The sequence below is a fragment of the Lolium perenne genome, chromosome 4, assembly GCF_019359855.2.
Source record: "Lolium perenne isolate Kyuss_39 chromosome 4, Kyuss_2.0, whole genome shotgun sequence".
Taxonomy (NCBI): Eukaryota; Viridiplantae; Streptophyta; class Magnoliopsida; order Poales; family Poaceae; genus Lolium; species Lolium perenne.
Window position 1 is genome coordinate 163,855,318 of NC_067247.2, and position 18,151 is coordinate 163,873,468.

Below are 18,151 nucleotides of genomic sequence, written 5' to 3' on the forward strand. Positions count from 1 at the left end.
TAGTGTTTGGTCCGGTAAGCGGGGGTGGTGGTGGTAGTCTCCCGGCATCTTTTGTTGTGCCTTGGCCCATCAATCTTTTGGTCCAAGTACAATCTTTTATCAAATGGTTTGCCGGCCTTTCGGGGTTTGGCGTGTGCCACCGGCATGGATGGTCCATAGCGGATTCCATGGTGTATCTTTCATCATTTTGCCACGGCTTCTTTTCTACCCATTGTTTCTTAGGACCCGCCCACGATACCTTCGATCCGGAAAATCTTCCCTTCTTTTTTTTTGCCGGTTATCCCGGTACTGTTCTTGGCGCTGCTGAGGCTGGTTTGTTTGTTCCGGCTCAGCTTGCACTGCCGGTTGCATTGGGTCTCCCAATGCGTAGCTATCTGCCACACGTATCATCTTTGCCAAAGTTGTTGGCATGTTTCTCTGTAGCTTTTGCCACAGAGGTGAACCTCTTCTGCACCTGTTGCAAAACCAGGCAATCGCTTGTGCCTCGATCACACCTTCACAAGAGTTTCTTGTGGAGTTCCACCGGGGTAGGTAATCCCGGTCTGTTTCATTCGAGCGCTGCACGCACAAAGCGAGCTGCTGCGGCCTGTTTGGCCCCCGGTAGGTATTGCTGAAGTTGCTTACGAAAGCTTTCTCAAAGTCCAACCAGCCATTTATGCTTCCTGCCGGCAAATTGTTTAGCCAGATGCGCGCTGGTCCTACCAGGAAAGATGGTACAATCCTCACGGCCCAGCGCCGGTTTCCTCCACCAGTGACAGTTCCTCCGCCACCGGCAACGTAAACTGCGGTTACGTAATCCGCGAGCCAGTCTTCCGGCTTGGTGGTGCCATCATAAGTTTTTGTATCGCGGGGCAACGTGAAGTTGCGAACCGGTGGTTCCTCTCTCATGATCCTTGGGCCAAAACATTTGGGACCCGGAGGACCTTCTGCCTCTACCATTTCGGACAAGTACATCCTATCCAGCCTGTGCCTCGCATCCCGGTCTGGTAGGCATCTTTCGCCTAACCGGTCTCCCAGGGGATTCCGGTAGGCCGCAACTCTTTCAGCTCCTGAATCAACCTCCTCGTATCTTTTCGGTACCGCGGCTCTTGCCCACCGGTACCTTGGCGGAGACATTTCCTCTTCCACGTACGCTGCTCTTGCAGCGCGAAAATTTTGCCCACTTTCCTCTCTGCCGGCGTAATCTTTTCCGGCATAACCGTTTCCGGCATAAACACCTGTTGCCCCTTGATTTTTCCTACCGGCCTCATATCGCTCGGCTTGTTGTTTTCTGGCAAGTACCGGATCGTACACAGTCATCTGTTGTGCATTCATTTTTTCTTTTCTTTTGTCCGGATGGGGGGACGATGCCTGCCCATGGGACTTGCTTCCGGCATTCTTTGTGGAACGCACAGATTTTGATGCCGCAACCTTGTTTACTTTTGCAAGCTCCTCAGCGTTTTGCTGCTCAATCATGTCAAGCAGCTCCCTAACACGATCTTGCTGTTTTGCCAAAGCATCTCCGGTAAGCGATTCACACAGCTCTACAACAGCCCTAGCAGCTTTGATAGTTTTATCCGGACTGCTGTATTTAGGTTTCTCTACGATGCTCACAGATGCAGAGGCACTTTTTCCGGTAAGAATTTCCTTACGCAAATCCTGATCTAGATTGCGAGCTCTAAGCCTGTTTTCCGGTTGCCTAGCCGGATGAGCGCTGACAGAAGCAAAGCTATGGGCAGCATTATACTCACGTAGGGTTAGGTTCAGCTCGCGCTGCGCCCGGATGATGTCCTCGCCCTTGGAGAGCAACTTCTGGCGCTGTACTTCCAGCTCCGCCTGAGCCGCCGCCGGATCGGCGTTCTGCGCGATGGGCGTAGCCAACACGCTCATGGCCGCCTGGAGAGGAGTTTCCGGTGGCACCGCGGATGCACCCGCAACCACCTGGTCACGCTCGGTCGGCGGCTTGGCTGTGCGCGTGGACTTCATCTGTCCAGCGCCCTCCGCCGCAGCTCCGTTGCCGGCGTCGCCTGCGCCAACGACCAGCACCTCGACGCTGCCGGCGGCGCGGCCGCTAGGAAGCGCAGATCTTGGTGGGTCCGGAGCCACCAGCACCGGAGAGAGGCACTGGCGCTCGGGGACGGTGCCGTAGTAGACGCGGAAGCTCCCGAAATCAACGGTGTGCCTCTTCTTGGGGTACTTACCGCCGTTGGCGAAGTAGCCCGTTTTGTCGTTGATGAAGTCCCTGTCGAGGACGCAGTCGACGAGCGCGGTGACGACACGCTCGCCGGCGATGGTGAGGAGGCCCGCCCGAATATGAACTCCAGCAAGCGCAGCTGCTGGCCCCACGGTGGGCGCCAACTGTCGTCGTGGTGAACAGACAGATGCCATGGGATGGCTTAAGTTGGGGCCGAATGTGCGCTAGAAGGATTCGGGGGAGGGTTTTGGTAAAGATGGATGGATTTTCGGGTGAGTCTCTCAAGAACAGGGCTTTGGCCGGAGGAAGAAGAAGAAAGCTAGAATGATTTTCTCCTGAGATCTTTCTATTGCTTGCTCAAACGAGATTACAGGTTCTTCCTCCCTCTTTCACCGTGCGCGTAATGGGGGTGCCCCCTCTCCTTATATAGGGGAGAGGGTGGCTTACAGGGGAAGAAACCCTAGGAAACCCTAGGAAACCCTAAAAGCATCTTTGACTGGACAAACTACTTTACAAAGCTACTTTAGCTACCGGCGGCGCCGATATCTCTTTAATCAGGGGTGCTGTCTGATACGTCTCTGACGTATCGATAATTTCTTATGTTCCATGCCACATTATTGATGTTATCTACATGTTTTATGCACACTTTATGTCATATTCGTGCATTTTCTGGAACTAACCTATTAACAAGATGCCGAAGTGCCAGTTGCTATTTTCTGCTGGTTTTGGTTTCAGAAATCCTAGTAAAGAAATATTCTCGGAATTGGACGAAATCAACGCCCAGGGTCCTATTTTGCCACGAAGCTTCCAGAAGACCGAAGAGGAGACGAAGTGGGGCCACGAGGTGGCCAGACTACAGGGCGGCGCGGCCCAAGCCCTGGCCGCGCCGGCCTGTGGTGTGGGCCCCTCGTGCCGCCTCTTGACCTGCCCTTCCGCCTACTTAAAGCCTCCGTCGCGAAACCCCCAGTACCGAGAGCCACGATACGGAAAACCTTACTGAGACGCCGCCGCCGCCGATCCCATCTCGGGGGATCCAGGAGATCGCCTCCGGCACCCTGCCGGAGAGGGGATTCATCTCCCGGAGGACTCTACGCCGCCATGGTCGCCTCCGGAGTGATGTGTGAGTAGTCTACCCCTGGACTATGGGTCCATAGCTGTAGCTAGATGGTTGTCTTCTCCCCATTGTGCTATCATTGTCGGATCTTGTGAGCTGCCTAATGTTGACGTGGGAGTTGAAAATCTTTGTGGTGTAACTTTTCTTCGATCCCCGGCAACGGCGCCAGAAATCTAGCTTGATGGCGTGTAACTCACACGTTCGTTGGGAACCCCAAGAGGAAGGTATGATGCGCACAGCAGCAAGTTTTCCCTCAGAAAGAAACCAAGGTTTATCGAACCAGGAGGAGCCAAGAAGCACGTTGAAGGTTGATGGCGGCGGGATGTAGTGCGGCGCAACACCAGAGATTCCGGCGCCAACGTGGAACCTGCACAACACAACCAAAGTACTTTGCCCCAACGAAACAGTGAGGTTGTCAATCTCACCGGCTTGCTGTAACAAAGGATTAACCGTATTGTGTGGAAGATGATTGTTTGCAGAAAACAAGAAAACAAGATTGGCAAGAGATTGTATTTCAGTAAAGAGAATTGGACCGGGGTCCACAGTTCACTAGAGGTGTCTCTCCCATAAGACAAACAGCATGTTGGGTGAACAAATTACAGTTGGGCAATTGACAAATAGAGAGGGCATGACCATGCACATACATATCATGATGAGTATAGTGAGATTTAATTGGGCATTACGACAAAGTACATAGACCGCCATCCAACTGCATCTATGCCTAAAAAGTCCACCTTCAGGTTATCATCCGAACCCCTTCCAGTATTAAGTTGCTAACAACAGACAATTGCATTAAGTATGGTGCGTAATGTAATCAACAACTACATCCTTAGACATAGCATCAATGTTTTATCCCTAGTGGCAACAGCACATCCGTAACCTTAGTGGTTCTTGTCACTCCTCCAGATTCACGGAGACATGAACCCACTATTGAGCATAAATACTCCCTCTTGGAGTTACTAGCATCAACTTGGCCAGAGCATCTACTAATAACGGAGAGCATGTAAGATCTTAAACAACACATAGACATAACTTTGATAATCAACATAACAAGTATTCTCTATTCATCGGATCCCAACAAACGCAACATATAGAATTACAGATAGATGATCTTGATCATGGTAGGCATCTCACAAGATCCGACAATGATAGCACAATGGGGAGAAGACAACCATCTAGCTACTGCTATGGACCCATAGTCCAGGGGTAGACTACTCACACATCACTCCGGAGGCGACCATGGCGGCGTAGAGTCCTCCGGGAGATGATTCCCCTCTCCGGCAGTGCGGAGGCGATCTCCTGGATCCCCCGAGATGGGATCGGCGGCGGCGGCGTCTCAGTAAGGTTTTCCGTATCGTGGCTCTCGGTACTGGGGGTTTCGTCACGGAGGCTTTAAGTAGGCGGAAGGGCAAGTCAGGAGGGGGCACAGGGGCCCCACACCATAGGCCGGCGTGGCCAGGGGGGGCCGCGCCGCCCTAGGGTTTGGGCACCCTGTGGCCCCACTTCGTTTCGTCTTCGGACTTCTGGAAGCTTCGTGGAAAAATAGGCCCCTGGGCGTTGATTTCGTCCAATTCCGAGAATATTTCGTTACTAGGATTTACGAAACCAAAAACAGCAGAAACAAAGAATCGGCACTTCGGCATCTTGTTAATAGTTTAGTTCCAGAAAATGCACGAATATGACATAAAGTGTGCATAAAACATGTAGATAACATCAATAATGTGGCATGGAACATAAGAAATTATCGATACGTCGGAGACGTATCAACATCCCCAAGCTTAGTTCTGCTCGTCCCGAGCAGGTAAAACGATAACACAGATAATTTCTGGGGTGACATGCCATCATAATCTTGATCATACTATTTGTAAAGCATATGTAGTGAATGCAGCGATCAAAACAATGTATATGACATGAGTAAACAAGTGAATCATATAGCAAAGACTTTTCATGAATAGCACTTCAAGACAAGCATCAATTAAGTCTTGCATAAGAGTTAACTCATAAAGCAATAATTCATAGTAAAAGCATTGAAGCAACACAAAAGAAGATTAAGTTTCAGCGGTTGCTTTCAACTTGTAACATGTATATCTCATGGATATTGTCAACATAGAGTAATATAATAAGTGCAATAAGCAAGTATGTAGGAATCAATGCACTGTTCACACAAGTGTTTGCTTCTTGAGGTGGAGAGAAATAGGTGAACTGACTCAACATTGAAAGTAAAAGAATGGTCCTCCATAGAGGAAAAGCATCGATTGCTATATTTGTGCTAGAGCTTTGATTTTGAAAACATGAAACAATTTTGTCAACGGTAGTAATAAAGCATATGTATCATGTAAATTATATCTTACAAGTTGCAAGCCTCATGCATAGTATACTAATAGTGCCCGCACCTTGTCCTAATTAGCTTGGACTACCGGATCATCACAATGCACATGTTTTGACCAAGTGTCACAAAGGGGTACCTCTATGCCGCCTGTACAAAGGTCTAAGGAGAAAGCTCGCATTGGATTTCTCGCTATTGATTATTCTTCAACTTAGACATCCATACCGGAACAACATAGACAACAGATAATGGAATCCTCTTTTATGCATAAGCATGTAACAACAATTAATAATTTTCTCATTTGAGATTGAGGATATATGTCCAAAACTGAAACTTCCACCATGGATCATGGCTTTAGTTAGCGGCCCAATGTTCTTCTCTAACAATATGCATGCTTAACCATAAAGTGGTAGATCGCTCTTACTTCAGACAAGACGAACATGCATAGCAACTCACATGAAATTCAACAAAGAGTAGTTGATGGCGTCCCCAGAAACATGGTTATCGCACAACAAGCAACTTAATAAGAGATAAAGTGCATAATCACATATTCAATACCACAATAGTTTTTAAGCTATTTGTCCCATGAGCTATATATTGTAAAGGTGAATGATGGAATTTTAAAGGTAGCACTCAAGCAATTTACTTTGGAATGGCGGAAAATACCATGTAGTAGGTAGGTATGGTGGACACAAATGGCATAGTGGTTGGCTCAAGTATTTTGGATGCATGAGAAGTATTCCCTCTCGATACAAGGTTTAGGCTAGCAAGGCTTATTTGAAACAAACACAAGGATGAACTGGTGCAGCAAAACTCACATAAAAGACATATTGAAAACATTATAAGACTCTACACCGTCTTCCTTGTTGTTCAAACTCAATACTAGAAATTATCTAGACCTTAGAGAAACCAAATATGCAAACCAAATTTTAGCATGCTCTATGTATTTCTTCATTAATAGGTGCAAAGCATATGATGCAAGAGCTTAATCATGAGCACAACAATTGCCAAGTATCACATTACCCAAGACATTTATAGCAATTACTACATGTATCATTTTCCAATTCCAACCATATAACAATTTAACGAAGAAGAAACTTCGCCATGAATACTATGAGTAGAAACCAAGGACATACTTGTCCATATGCTACAGCGGAGCGTGTCTCTCTCCCATAAAGTGAATGCTAGGATCCATTTTATTCAAACAAAACAAAAAAACAAAAACAAACCGACGCTCCAAGCAAAGCACATAAGATGTGATGGAATAAAAATATAGTTTCAGGGGAGGAACCTGATAATGTTGTCGATGAAGAAGGGGATGCCTTGGGCATCCCCAAGCTTAGACGCTTGAGTCTTCTTGATATATGCTGGGGTGAACCACCGGGGCATTCCCAATCTTAGAGCTTTCACTCTCCTTGATCATGTTGCATCATACTCCTCTCTTGATCCTTGAAAACTTCCTCCACACCAAACTCGAAACAACTTATTAGAGGGTTAGTGCACAATAAAAATTAACATATTCAGAGGTGACACAATCATTCTTAACACTTCTGGACATTGCATAATGCTACTGGACATTAATGGATCAAAGAAATTCATCCAACATAGCAAAAGAGGCAATGCGAAATAAAAGGCAGAATCTGTCAAAATAGAACAGTTCGTATTGACGAATTTTAAAATGGCACCAGACTTGCTCAAATGAAAATGCTCAAATTGAATGAAAGTTGCGTACATATCTGAGGATCATGCACGTAAATTGGCTTAATTTTCTGAGCTACCTACAGGGAGGTAGACCCAGATTCATGACAGCAAAGAAATCTGGAACTGCGCAGTAATCCAAATCTAGTACTTACTTTTCTATCAACGGCTTAACTTGGCACAACAAAACACAAAACTAAGATAAGGAGAGGTTGCTACAGTAGTAAACAACTTCCAAGACACAAAATAAAAACAAAGTACTGTAGGTAAAAACACGGGTTGTCTCCCATAAGCGCTTTTCTTTAACGCCTTTCAGCTAGGCGCAGAAAGTGTGTATCAAGTATTATCGGAGGGTGGTGCATCAGCATTCTTACCAGGGGTGTTGCTCTTACCTTTCTTACTCTTATTCCTACTCTTTGGTCTAGGGAATACATGACCGCATCCGGGTGTAGAAGTAAAATTTAGAGTGCCTTTCCCAACATCTATGACTGCTCCCATGAGTTTCAGCAGGGATCTTCCAAGCGTGATTTGTCCTGTCCCTACACATTCAATAACGAGATAATCAGTGGATACCGTCCTTCCAAGAAAGGTTGTGAAAACACCTTCAGCTATACCCATAGGAATTACAACAGAGTTATCCGTAAGAGTTATTTCTTCTCCCCCTTCAGTAAGTCCCCAAAGTGTCAAAGATTTATAAATTTTTTCAGGCATGAGGCAAAACTCGGACATAATATCACAACGAGCAGGAAAAATTTCACCACCAATAGTAACTTTAACAGTAGGCGCCCACATTTAAGGTTCAAAGCTTAATGGAACATAATCATAATATTCGCGAATTCGATTATACACTTCTTTTAAACAGGATATATTTGTTTCAATAGTGTCTAATCTATTATGCATGCTAGCATGAGATGGATCAAAATTATTATCGGAGCTAAATGATGTAATCAATTTCCTTATAGCATTAAAAGCTTGATCCCCATCACAATGAAGGAAATCTCCTCCCACTACAGCATCTAAGGCATATCTATAGCGAAGAATAAGCCCCAAATAGAAATTACTAAGAAGCAAACTTAAGGTCATTTTAGGTTCAGTTTTACTATAAGCATCAAAAATTCTAGACCATGCTTCTTTAAAATTCTCTTCACCTCCTTGTTTAAAGGTGAAGATCGATTCCTCAGGTGATAAAGTAACAACTACAGGACTAGACATGATAATAAAGTAAATGCGAGTAACTAATTTTTTGTGTGTTTTTGATATAGCAAACAAAATAGCAAATAAAGTAAAACTAGCAACTAATTTTTTTGTGTTTTGATATAATGCAGCAAACAAAGTAGTAAATAAAACTAAGCAAGACAAAAACAAAGTAAAGAGATTGAGAAGTGGAGACTCCCCTTGCAGCGTGTCTTGATCTCCCCGGCAACGGCGCCAGAAATCTAGCTGTTGACGTGGGAGTTGAAAATCTTTGTGGTGTAACTTTTCTTCGATCCCCGGCAACGGCGCCAGAAATCTAGCTTGATGGCGTGTAACTCACACGTTCGTTGGGAACCCCAAGAGGAAGGTATGATGCGCACAACAGCAAGTTTTCCCTCAGAAAGAAACCAAGGTTTATCGAACCAGGAGGAGCCAAGAAGCACGTTGAAGGTTGATGGCAGCGGGATGTAGTGCGGCGCAACACCAGAGATTCCGGCGCCAACGTGGAACCTGCACAACACAACCAAAGTACTTTGCCCCAACGAAACAGTGAGGTTGTCAATCTCACCGGCTTGCTGTAACAAAGGATTAACCGTATTGTGTGGAAGATGATTGTTTGCAGAAAACAGTAAAACAAGATTGCAAGAGATTGTATTTCAGTAAAGAGAATTGGACCGGGGTCCACAGTTCACTAGAGGTGTCTCTCCCATAAGACAAACAGCATGTTGGGTGAACAAATTACAGTTGGGCAATTGACAAATAGAGAGGGCATGACCATGCACATACATATCATGATGAGTATAGTGAGATTTAATTGGGCATTACGGCAAAGTACATAGACCGCCATCCAACTGCATCTATGCCTAAAAAGTCCACCTTCAGGTTATCATCCGAACCCCTTCCAGTATTAAGTTGCTAACAACAGACAATTGCATTAAGTATGGTGCGTAATGTAATCAACAACTACATCCTTAGACATAGCATCAATGTTTTATCCCTAGTGGCAACAGCACATCCGTAACCTTAGTGGTTCTTGTCACTCCTCCAGATTCACGGAGACATGAACCCACTATCGAGCATAAATACTCCCTCTTGGAGTTACTAGCATCAACTTGGCCAGAGCATCTACTAATAACGGAGAGCATGCAAGATCTTAAACAACACATAGACATAACTTTGATAATCAACATAACAAGTATTCTCTATTCATCGGATCCCAACAAACGCAACATATAGAATTACAAATAGATGATCTTGATCATGTTAGGCAGCTCACAAGATCCGACAATGATAGCACAATGGGGAGAAGACAACCATCTAGCTACTGCTATGGACCCATAGTCCAGGGGTAGACTACTCACACATCACTCCGGAGGCGACCATGGCGGCGTAGAGTCCTCCGGGAGATGATTCCCCTCTCCGGCAGGGTGCCGGAGGCGATCTCCTGGATCCCCCGAGATGGGATTGGCGGCGGCGGCGTCTCAGTAAGGTTTTCCGTATCGTGGCTCTCGGTACTGGGGGTTTCGTCACGGAGGCTTTAAGTAGGCGGAAGGGCAAGTCAGGAGGGGGCACAGGGGCCCCACACCATAGGCCGGCGCGGCCAGGGGGGGGGGCGCCGCCCTAGGGTTTGGGCACCCTGTGGCCCCACTTCGTTTCGTCTTCGGACTTCTGGAAGCTTCGTGGAAAAATAGGCCCCTGGGCGTTGATTTCGTCCAATTCCGAGAATATTTCGTTACTAGGATTTCTAAAACCAAAAACAGCAGAAAACAGCAACTGGCACTTCGGCATCTTGTTAATAGGTTAGTTCCAGAAAATGCACGAATATGACATAAAGTGTGCATAAAACATGTAGATAACATCAATAATGTGGCATGGAACATAAGAAATTATCGATACGTCGGAGACGTATCACCTAACATGATCAAGATCATCTATCTGTAATTCTATATGTTGCGTTTGTTGGGATCCGATGAATAGAGAATACTATGTTATGTTGATTATCAATCTATTGTCTATGTGTTGTTTATGATCTTGCATGCTCTCCGTTATTAGTAGATGCTCTGGCCAAGTTGATGCTAGTAACTCCAAGAGGGAGTATTTATGCTCGATAGTGGGTTCATGTCTCCGTGAATCTGGAGGAGTGACAAGAACCACTAAGGTTACGGATGTGCTGTTGCCACTAGGGATAAAACATTGATGCTATGTCTAAGGATGTAGTTGTTGATTACATTACGCACCATACTTAATGCAATTGTCTGTTGCTTTGCAACTTAATACTGGAGGGGGTTCGGATGATAACCTGAAGGTGGACTTTTTAGGCATAGATGCAGTTGGATGGCGGTCTATGTACTTTGTCGTAATGCCCAATTAAATCTCACTATACTCATCATAATATGTATGTGCATGGTCATGCCCTCTTTATTTGTCAATTGCCCAACTGTAATTTGTTCACCCAACATGCTGTTTATCTTATGGGAGAGACACCTCTAGTGAACTGTGGACCCCGGTCCAATTCTCTATACTGAAATACAATCTCTTGCAATACTTGTTTTCTTGTTTTTACGCAAACAATCATCTTCCACACAATACGGTTAATCCTTTGTTACAGCAAGCCGGTGAGATTGACAACCTCACTGTTTCGTTGGGGCAAAGTACTTTGGTTGTGTTGTGCAGGTTCCACGTTGGCGCCGGAATCTCTGGTGTTGCGTCGCACTACATCCCGCCGCCATCAACCTTCAACGTGCTTCTTGGCTCCTCCTGGTTCGATAAACCTTGGTTTCTTTCTGAGGGAAAACTTGCTGCTGTGCGCATCATACCTTCCTCTTGGGGTTCCCAACGAACGTGTGAGTTACACGCCATCACTGTCGTCCTCTGGTGCCTTTTGCGTCATCCTTCGCCTTTGGCGTCACGGCTTCGATTAAAGCTGAATCGCTTCGCTCATCTTTGTCTTCTAGCTCTGGAGAGCATCTTTGACCCGTCTTGCCGACGTGCTACAGTGCAATCTATATCGGTACTCCGGTATACCCCTCCTGGGATACCGGTATGTTTTACTTTGATGGCTCAAACCATCCGGAATAATCTTTAAACCGGTACTTTGATGGCCCAAATCATCCGGTTTGTCATGCCTTCGGCATACCGGGGGTCATCCCCCCAACAGCCTCCCAAGCCCGGATCAAGGTCACATCTTCAAATTCGGTGTAGTTGTCGGACCGGATCGCTCTCCCTTCACCGTGGCCACTGCCCCATCTAACACCCCCTCTTCTATCTTTTCCAACTCATCTTAGTCCTCACCGCCGGGGTCTTCTTACTCAAACTCCTCGCCCGCGAGTCCCTCCTCCAAACCGTCGTTGTAGTCACCGTAATCCACAAGCAGCGCGAGTAGATGTCGACGGAAGCATCATTGAGCATGTCAACTTACGACTCCGGCGCGACATCAACGACGGGACTTTCGTCGACCACCTTCGCGCAGCATCCGACGCCGGCGACGCCTTCGCCATCGCTGCCGTCAAAGCAGTCAGAGATGCCATCTTGGTTGCGGCTGGCTTCTTCACAGCCTTCTTCGGTGTCGCCTTCTTCAATGCCGGTGCCGACGCCTTGTTGCCCGGCCGCTTTGCCCGCTTGGCCGGAGCGGCAGGGGCAGCCGGTGCGGGAAGGGCAGCTGTAACGGGAGGCGCAGAGACGACGTGCTGCCCCAGCCGCTTCCGCTTTCCGAGAGCAGCAGCACCAACGGGAGGCACGTCGACCACGAGGCCCTCGGTGGCGGCTGCCGCAACGGCGCTAGATCCAGCTGCGGTCGGTGGAGCCAGTCCGCGCGGCACGGTCTGGCCCGGGAGCAGCGGTGGGTTGATGTCGTCCATGTCAGTGCGGGCGCGCGGCCGCGGTGGTCGGTGAGGAGTGGGGCGGCAGAATCGGGAGCGGTAGGTGGGACGGAAGCGGGAATGAGATGAGCTGAAACTTCCTTCACACCAACGCGGAGGAGAAGATGGGGTTCACGCTCGCATAGCCTCCCTAACCCGGAAACTTGAGGTTTCCGCGGCGCGAAACGGGATAGCTCGGACTTTTTTTATGAGGGTTTGATGCGACGTCTAAACCATCCTTTTTTCCCCTCCGAACCGAAAAACATCGGTTATTAGGGGCATGGGTCCCACCAATGGGGTCTGCTACAGATGCTCTCACTACTTTTCCGCCGTCCTCTTCTGTTCTTCCTCCGGCCAACGGCCACCCCAGGATCTGACTGATTCCGTTTCCGTCGCCATTGTTAGCAGATAAGGGAGCTCCACCACCCCCCCCCTCCCCCCCGCGCGCCTCTCCCGCCCCGCCCTGCACTAGATTTTCAGCATAAACTGGTGTATCTGCTGTTTAACTAGTGTAGCTTTACATTTTGTTTTTCCTTTTCAGAACTATTGATCCGTATATTATCTAAAAAAGCTGTTGAATCGACGAGGAAAGCCTAGGAAGGGAGGGGCTGGAGGATAATTTGGGATATGGTTACATTTAGTTTGATTTGTGTGACTAGCTAGATGCTTATCCGATTAGATCCAATCTCCATGAATTGATTATCATAGCCATCTGGTTTAAGGTATTATAATAATATGTTGCATAACCACATTGATGTTCCTTTTCCCCCTGCGTAATAACAGGGTCGTAAGGAAGATTTTGATTCTCTGACAGTTGTGCGGTTTGGCGGTGAAGTCGAAACGACTATCAGTTTTGATCACCACTGTGGGGACTCAGATGCTTCCCTAGATCTCCATGTCAATCTGACATCGAGAGTTACCTGAACACAGATAACAGATCGGCGGGATTCAGATGATATTTAGACAAAAGGCTCAAGCAGAGCTCGGCTTTAAATTAATAAAGCCACAACAACAGCGTCACAACAGAGAGAGACATCGATAAGCTCAAGTCGGAGAGTCCCTAATGGTGCCGTGGAGAGTGCGAATCTGGCTAATCATAATCTCCAGCGCGTTTCTGTCCTACTGCTTTAGCCACTATCAATTTAGCAGAGAAGATGGATCCATATGGATGTTCTTTTGTTATTGAGTCTAGTCGCCTATCTTTTTGCCACCGCTTTGCAAGTTCATCAACGCATGTACTGATGCTTATTGTTAAATTTTGGTATATGCTACTTTACCTTCTGAAGTTCTGCTAGCATGTGCGTCCTCAACAACTCTTCCACCTGATGACTCCACCTGCCTCCAGTCTGCCTCACTTTAGGAAATTAGCCAGAGTCTATCTTCAGGTCTTTTAGCATTATTTATTTTTCCCTCCTTTTTAAAAGTTGTGTAATTAAAATGGGAGATGATCAATTAATATAGACCACCATGCACTGAAAGACATACTAAAACTAACCCGATAAACAATCACTGAATGAAAAAGACAAACAGATAGCTACTAGAGTACACAGGTGTAGTAGTTGGACATAAACTAGTACCCACTTCTCCTGTATATTTGACAAGTCCCTCTCCCTCACCGTCTCATGTAGAAACTTCATCTGCTAGTTCTGGTTCTTTCCGTCCTTCTTCGGTTAGCTCTTTTATACATCTGTGACATCCTATGGCTTAGGCTATAGAGGATAAGAAGGAGATGGAGGAATCCGGGTGTAAGGGGTCCCAGAACTAATTTGCTCTATGGCAACACCCAGGAGATGTAGAGGATCCGACAAGACCTTGCGCTTGCGCAGAAGCAGGACACCAGTAAGGCAGTAACTACATATACACCCTCTTCCCTCGCTTCTCTGGAGAGGAACATACGGTATGTATTGATTCAGAAGTTCCATCCATGTGTTTTCTCATGTATTTGTATGCTAGTGTGCCAATCAGATTCGTGGGTGATTGTAATCATCTAATGATCCAAGTTTTAGGGAGTTTTCTGATACCATAGACCTTTACACTGAAAAGTAGCTTGGAGAAGCAGCTCCAAATATGTCATTGCTCGACAAAAGGCTTATTTAGTATGGGAAACGTGTGAATATCAACATTTTTATTAATCTAGTTTTCTTGGGCCGAGCAGATCTAAAGAAAATTTGCACAATGACCATCAAACCATACCCTGATGGATTAGATGGCTCAAGGATGTCTCCTTGTCCAAAGATGTTGGAATTTGCTCTTAAACATTGGAACCCTGATGATATAACCACAATGCTCCTAAATATGTTCCTATAATACTAGTGTCTTGGTTAAGTGTGGTTGTTTTGTACTACATCCTAAATTTTTGCACTTGAGTGGTGCCCAGCCGGACCAAATGGAGCGCCATAGCAGCGATTCCACAACTCCAGCGAGCACTGACTATGCCGACTTCACGGTAATACTGCCCAGATGTCGAGAATCACAGACAATTTGTCCTGAGTAAAATAGATGGTTAGTCATTGAACTTGAATCGCTTACTCGTTTTAGTCACTGTACTCTGAAATACGCAAATTACGGTCATCGAATACGCGCGAGGGTTCCAATCGATGGTCACTGGCAGCGGTATAGCACTGTATTTGCTGACATGGCGTACTGTGGATCTCACATGTCAGGTCTCCACTATGTTTCACTTTGCAAAAAAACCCCAAATATAGTTTCTCCCCAACAAAAATGTACTCCTTAAATTCAGAAGAAAAATACATCTTGGTAAAGTAGAATGCGTTGGTCATACTAACCAGCGGGGCCCTGGTCAGGGGCACCCACCCACCTTCTTCCTCCTCTCTCTCCACGGATGCACGCCGGCGCGCCGCCTGGCACCTCCTCTATCCCTCCCTAGTTGCGGCGCCCGCCCCCTCTTCTCCACCCCATCCATGTGCGGTGCGGGCGCGTTGCCTCTGCCGTGTACAACGATGCCGATGCCGGCGAGAATGGAGTCCGGTGCGAAGCCCGTTCTCGGCCTCGACGATAACAGAGGATCTCGAGCTCATCTGCTCGCCCGACGAAAGAGGAGGAACCCTCTCCCCTACGGTGCAGCCCTCCCCACCCCTGCATCTTCCTAGCCGGCGGCGCCCCACCCCTGCCTTGCGATGGGCCGGACGCCACCCAGCATGGATGAAGCACCGGAGACCTCCGTCGGCTGCAGCTCCCTGCTGCTGCGCCGGAGCTTTGAGTGGACGTTTCCCTACGGCAAAGACCCAGGCAAAAAATCCCAATCGCTCTCCCGCCGGGCTCTCTAGGAGGACTCCCCACCGTCGATGAATACGACGACGACATTGCGCATCCGAGGCATCTGAGCGCAGCACGGTCGCTGCCGACGTAGCGGCTCACGTCCGCTTCCTCGATCAGGGATGAAGTGTTGGAGGATGGTGCCGACGCATCAATAATGTTGGAGCTCGCCGCGGCATCCGACGCTGCCCAAATCCATGACCACACCTTCTCAGATCGTGAGAGGGTGGAGGAGGAGGGCGTCGAGCAGAAGCTGTTGCACCGCGGCGGTGGTGGGTCAGGGCCAGACGGAGGGAGGGGAGGCTGTGTGTGACCGCGCATGCAAACGAGGCGGTTCCGAGCGCAGCAGCAGGGCACATGGCGGACAGTGCTTCGGTGACTTTGCCACCCCCCAAAGTCAGTGACTTTGAGTCACTTACAAGTGGGGTCAAATGGGATCCACATAATGAACGGTCCACATGTCAGTCACCCAAAATCACGACAAAATCACCCTGGCAAAGTCACCGAAGCTCAATCCGACGAACGGTAGTGCTCAGCCACACAAGACATTTTTTAGATCTTATTTGCTTCCTCGACTTTACATTCCAGCCCCTTTCTTTCTATTAGAAACTAGTCCCTGCATATGGTACGAGGCTCTACCACGACGAGTGACCGTAGATGAACCCTCGCGCGTATTCGGTGACCGTAAATTGCGTATTTTGGAGTACAGTGACTAAAGAGAGCGAGCGATTCAAGTTTAATGACTAACCGTGTATTTTACTCATTTGTCCTCCATGTTAGGCACCAAGGCGGTGGCATCGACATTCTCAAATAGATGAATTAACTCAATGATCCATTGAACATTGAGTACAGTACTGGTGTTAATCTGAAGATGTTGTTCATCTAACACTTGGCAAACTGTGGCATAGTGAGTGGTCATTTTTTTATTAATCTGTTTAATGATTCTTCATTTGTTCTTCCATTTTGTATACAACGACCCTAAATTTCCCAGCTAATTATATACTATGGAAATTTGGTACAGTATAAAGTCTTTTAGAAGATTCCCAGATATATTCGCTCACAGATATTTAATATGCAACTATAAGTTAAGAAGTATCCAGAATATGTTTCCTGCCTGGAAGAGCTAACACTTAGCAAAATGTGTGATAGTGATTGGTCATTTTTGATATATATATTCCCTATGTGTGTCCACTCTAACCAGTGTTTAGTAGTATCCGGTATATGTTTCTGTGATATATTCCGAGGCTCTAGAGGCGTGCCGTGGAAGCACATCAATCGTATTTTGACGTCCTCCGGCGACTGAAGATGGTGAGAAATCATCCCTCTGTGCCCTCACTAGTGTTTAGCAACTGGCGCCCAATTGGCATAACCATTACATTCCTTTTTTTTCTTCAGATCACCGGTGATCCAGGAGACTATCAGACTGTAACTGTACTCTCCGTCGTCATTGATGATGCGTGAAGCCTTGAAGGACGTCAAGTTTGGCGGCCTCAACTTCCCGCAGGGAACAATCATCCAGATAGCCAGTTCCGGCCAGACCGGTTCGTGAACGGTGCCGCTGGCACCTGGAAGCCGGCGCACATGTATATGCCGTTTGGGAACGGGCCAAGGATGTGTCCAGGGCAGCACCTGGCGTTGGTGGAGCTCAAGGTGGTGCTGGTGCGCCTGCTGTCTGTGAGCAAGTACACCTTCTCACTGTCACCGGCACGCGCCGCTGTTCAGGCTCACCATCGAGCCTGGGTTCGGCATGCCGGATGCCGCTCGTGGTCACAAGTCTTCCATGATCTCTGCCTGTCATCTGCAGCAAGAATGTACTGCGCCTGATGTGTTCGTAATCAGCAAGGCGGTGGCTGCGTGCATCTTAGATACAGAGGCTGTAAGTGAACTCTTACCTTTGTATCACTCTGAAATCATCCAGACAGCTTTGGTCAAACAAATTACTTCCTCCATCCGAAAATATAGACAAATCTGAGTCACTTATTTCCGGACGGAAGGAGTACAATTATTGATGTTGGCGAAATTGGTATGTTCTACGCATGTAATATAATGTTCTGTGTGATCAGATGGTATCTCCCCAAATGACATGTATTTTGCCATGCACAAACTGTGATTGCAGTGGCACTCATGTTGAACATTCAGAAGGTAAATCTTTGCTCAAACTGAATAATCGGAAGGCGGTGCTGCACATAGTTTTGTGATGTCATCCTTCATCACAAACTGTGCAAAACACTACTGTAGTATTTTTTTCCTGTATGCATGACGAGTTGACGACACATAATTATCATTAGTTTGGATGAATTGACAGGAAAGTCTACCACCATCATTCTCAACAGAGACAAGCACTAGCAGGTGTATGTGGTTCTATTGCCGATTAATAGTCCCTTGCTGGTTCCATTTACTCGCTACATTTGGAAACTGGCACAAACATGCTCTCCAATTGCCGGTTCAGGCTTCAAGGTAAAATGGTTGTCATATACGCGGTCGAATACTTTTACGCAAAATATGCGCACTGA

The 18,151-nt window shown here is 47.1% G+C and overlaps 1 long non-coding RNA gene across 1 annotated transcript; it reads left to right on the forward strand.

The window, feature by feature from the left end:
- The first annotated feature begins 12,793 nt into the window (after positions 1-12,793).
- On the forward strand, positions 12,794-17,717 carry LOC127294407 (uncharacterized). The gene is made up of 2 exons (XR_007846603.1): positions 12,794-16,946; positions 17,034-17,717. It is a non-coding gene; the product is annotated as an uncharacterized lncRNA (long non-coding RNA).
- The last annotated feature ends 434 nt before the right edge of the window (positions 17,718-18,151 follow it).